We start from the raw sequence: 4,788 nt of genomic DNA, 5'->3' as shown, positions 1-4,788 counted from the left end.
TGAACATAAGTGATAAATCAGTATTATTGTAATTATTGGTGAAACTTTGCCCATAAAAATATAAATACTTTTCTATCACATTAATAGCTATAAGTATCTCAAGATAAAATTTGTAGTTATTATTCTAAAATTATATAATTCTCAGGGAACATCTCAGAAAAGGGGGTAGAAAGATTGTAAGAGTCAGGGGCTAGGATGCCTGCTGCTAGGTAGTGTATTCTAAACGTGACAGGGAAGTTGCATCAGTACATCTACCTTAATGATGAGGGTTTCATTTATATTTATCCTACATAATCTTTTAAAAAAGTTAGTTATTGGCTAAAAATATAAAATTATATTATTAAATTATTGAATAGTTTCAAATGAGTATTTATGAAATATTATTTAGGATTTCATAATGGGGCCTATTCATATTTATCCTACAGATTTTTTAAAATAATACTGTTATTGGCCAAAATCTATGAAATCTCAACCATATGGTGGCCTAAACAGCACCTGCATAATGACACCACCACCTGACATGCCAACATAGATAGGGGAAATTCCCCCTAAGATCCTACCCATAGATGAAGAGCTACAGGCAATCAATGGATTCTGAGGAAGAGAGAATCAATCTTCTCCAAACTGAGCTCCCTGACAGGTTATCCAATACCAAGTAGTTGGCCCTAAACACAGGTACATACCACGACACCAGTAAATGGACTCAGTAGGTTTTATATACCCATATGTATATACATATATATAAATAAAGAAGATGAAAGGAAATTTAGAGGAAGAGGGAATGTGGAAGGAGAAGGGAGGTATGTAAATGATGTAAATTCAGTACTCATGAAATTCTCAAAAATATGTAAAAATTAAAAAATATTTTCCCATCACATTAATGATTATAAGTATCTCGAGATACAATTGGTAGCTATCACTCCAAAATTATATTAGACTTTCCATTAATTAATGCATTAACCTAATGCATTAATCAAATGTACATGTAGACACTTAATATTTTAATTACCACATCATGTGGAACTGATTTTATTTATAATCTGATGCATTATATTTTATGTAATAGCACTACTCTGAAGGGACTTTATTGATGTTAACAGATTGTCAGTGATAGCTACAGGAACAAAAAAATAGCCAAGCATGCATACTATACTCTCTGCCACTATGGTTGAGAACATGCAGTTTGGTATCACATGGCTTGGATTCAAATTCTGCTCTGCCACATGTTATGATTTTAGCAAAACTACACATATTCTTTGGGATTCTGATTCTTCACATGTAAAATGTAGCTAATACCTACCTAAAAGTCTTCCTATGAAGATGATACAGTATCTGTAAAAAGTATAACACAATGCCAAGCACATGTTATTTATCTGTACATCTACCTTGGTACATGGCTTGGATTCAAATTCTGCTCTGCCACATGTTATGATTTTAGCAAAACTACACATATTCTTTGGGATTCTGATTCTTCACATGTAAAATGTAGCTAATACCTACCTAAAAGTCTTCCTATGAAGATGATACAGTATCTGTAAAAAGTATAACACAATGCCAAGCACATGTTATTTATCTGTACATCTACCTTGGTGATGAGGGTTTCATTTATATTTATCCTCCATAATCTTTTAAAACAGTTTGTTATTGGTGAAAAATCTAAAATTATATTACTAAATTATTGAATATCTTCAAATGAGTATTTATGAAATATTATTTAGGATTTCATAATAGGAGCCTATTCATATTTATCCTACATACAGATTTTTTAAAACAATAGTTATTGGCCAAAATCTAGGATCATATTATTAAACTATTGACTAGTTTCAAATGAGTGTTTATAAAATATATGTATGATATGTAGAAGAATGAATTCCCGAGAGGCATATACAGTCTCGCTAAGTTAAGAGGAGAAAATCTGAAGATTAAAAGAATTAAATAGGATTGGGCATGGTGACATGCCTTTAATTTCAACATAGAGGCTGGCAGATCTTTGTAAGATGGAGGTCAGGCTGGTCTACCCAGCAAGTTCTAGGCCAGCTGGGGCTACAGGGAGACCCTGTCTCTTAAAAAAATTGTTAACAAAAAGAGTAAGTAGGGGGGAGGGAGATCACTCAGCGGTAAGAGTTCTGTTTACCTACATAAAAAGCTAAACATAGCAGTTCATGTCTCTATCCCCAGTGTTGGGGGTGAAGGGTGAGCATGGGGGTGGAGAGGTGAGGAGGTATACAGATCCCAGGAGCTCACTCTCCAGCCAGTCTAGTCCAAAAGGCTAGCTTCAGGTTCACGCAAAGAATCTGTCTCAAAAAATAAGGTGGGGAGTCACTGAGGAAGACACCCAATGTTCTCCATGTGTCTCCATGTGTATGTGTACCACTTCACACACACACACACACACACACACACACACACATACAGAGAGAGAGAATAAATCCATAATTTATTATCCATATATCATGACAGTTATGAGAACAGGAGCAGGAAACAGGAAAACTAGGATGGCAAAGTAAGACTGCCCAAGCTAACCTTATAATTGCACAATTGCGTACTCCTGAACTAGAATGGCAAATTAAGATTGCCCAAGATAACCTCATAATTGTACAATCGCACACTCCTGAGCGCCTTGTATGCTCTTGTTCCACCTTCTTCCCTCTGTAGCTAAAAACCACCATTTTGAGTTTTGCATCTATCATTCCTTTGTTTGATAGCTATGTTTGTTTGTACCCTTAAGATATTTTTCACTTTTACTGATGGGGGGGGTTAATTTGTTTAAAAATATTTTTTTATTTTATGTGTATGAGTGTATTGTCTGCATGTATATAAATGCACCTGTGTTGTGCAATGCCTGTGGAGGTCAGAAGAGGGTGTTGGATCCCCTGGAACTGGGGTTATTGACAGTTGTTAGCCACCATGTGGGTACTGGTGTGTCTGGTTGTTTCTGTGTGTGTTTCTGTGTGTGTGTGTAGTTGTACACATATACACATGAAGACACATGGAGAACATTGGATGTCTTCCCCAGTGACTCCCCACCTTATTTTTTGAGACAGATTCTTTCAGTAAACCTGAAGCTAGCCTTTTGGACTAGACTGGCTGCAGAGTGAGCTCCTGGGATCTGTATACCTCCTCGCCTCTCCACCTCCATGCTCATCCCTCACCCTCAACACTGGGGATAGAGGCATGAACTGCCATGTCCCAGGTCCACTGCAAGAGCAGCTAGTACACTTAATCTCTGAGCCATCTCTCCAGCCATGGGGCGGGGGGGGGTTAATTAGTAAAGATTCTGTAATACTTTTTAGTGAATTCTTGTTTTGCTTAACATTTACCATTCATGTCTGTACACTGGTAATTAATTTTGTCTAATGCTGTTTTATATGATACTGTTATGAATATTCCGGTTCATGTCTCATGATACACATTTTTCCTGGGCCAGAGATACTGCTCATATTCACATTTGTTAGGAATGCCAAAATATTTTCTGAATTGATAAATTCAGCAATGTATAAATTCAGAAATGTATAAATGTTAAAATTCATGATCATTTGGAGGGCATGAAATTATATCCTTATGCTTGGTATCTCTCAGGGTTTTGTTCTCTATGAATTCCCTTTTGGGGGGTAGTGTTGCAAGCTCTGTCTGTCTTCTTTTACTAAAAGACAGGGTCTCAAAAAATAAGCTGGTCTTGTGTGCTGGGATTAGAAGTATGTGGCACCAAAAGTAGATCTTTTAATATTTTATTATTTTTTATGGATATGAGTGTATTGCCTGTATGTGTGTAAGTGCACCTGTGTCCCGCAATGCCTGCCAAGGTCAGAAAAGGGCATCTGATTCCCTGGAACTGAAGTCACAGATGGTTGTTAGCCATCATGTGGGTGCTGGGAATTGAACCCATGTCTTCTCTAAGAGCAGTCAAGTGCTCTTAACTGTGGAGCCATCTCTCTACCCCCCCCCCACGGATCTTCTTTTTATATGAAATTATATAGTTCTTTACATAACATGAATACTAATCCTTTTGCTAGAAATATGTTTTATTCACAGAACACATTATGAAATGTAAAGCATACAGGACAGACTAATACAACTCCATTTAGGTAGTACTTCAAGAATTATAGTTCATAACAAACACTGCTTCATTTCTATTATTTCCACATCCCTATCTCTCATTACTTTGAAATACATGACAGGAGGCATAGGTTTACTCAAAGGTCCACTCCTTGAGAGAAGATTCAAACTGGAAGCAGACCTACACAGATTCTAATCATCACAATAACTCACCTGATTAAGGTAATCTTGGATCACTGCAGTCCAAATCTCTGACAAAGTCATAGGTCTTTTCTTTGTGGAAAATATATTAATCTCAAATTATAATTTTTTCATACAATCAAATAAAAAGTTCTAGCATTAAATACAAATAATGTTACAAACATAAAACAAATTTTATAAATAAAAGTAATGAAATATTAAAATAACATGAGTAAATAAAAGACATTAAATACAATATGATAAATGAAAATAAAGGGAAAAACTTTAGATAAGAAGAGATGTTTAATTAAATAGCTTTAAAATAACTCCAATATGTTCAAGAAAATAAAGATCAGATTGAGATCTTGGGCAGATAAGAAAAATAAAACAGAATCCAACAGAAATAATTAAGAAGATTAAAAACTAAATGCCTCGACTATCCTCAGGCCTCTTGGGGTAAGTCTATAGCGCAGCTCTCCGCGCCAGGACTCCCTAAGCCACATTCACCCTTCCATCCATCCTGCTGTTCTATACTCCTAGTTTGGGCCCTGT

The sequence above is a fragment of the Nannospalax galili genome, unplaced genomic scaffold (assembly GCF_000622305.1).
Source record: "Nannospalax galili isolate Female #2095 unplaced genomic scaffold, S.galili_v1.0 scaffold918, whole genome shotgun sequence".
NCBI classification, from domain to species: domain Eukaryota; kingdom Metazoa; phylum Chordata; class Mammalia; order Rodentia; family Spalacidae; genus Nannospalax; species Nannospalax galili.
This window is presented reverse-complemented; position numbering follows the sequence as displayed.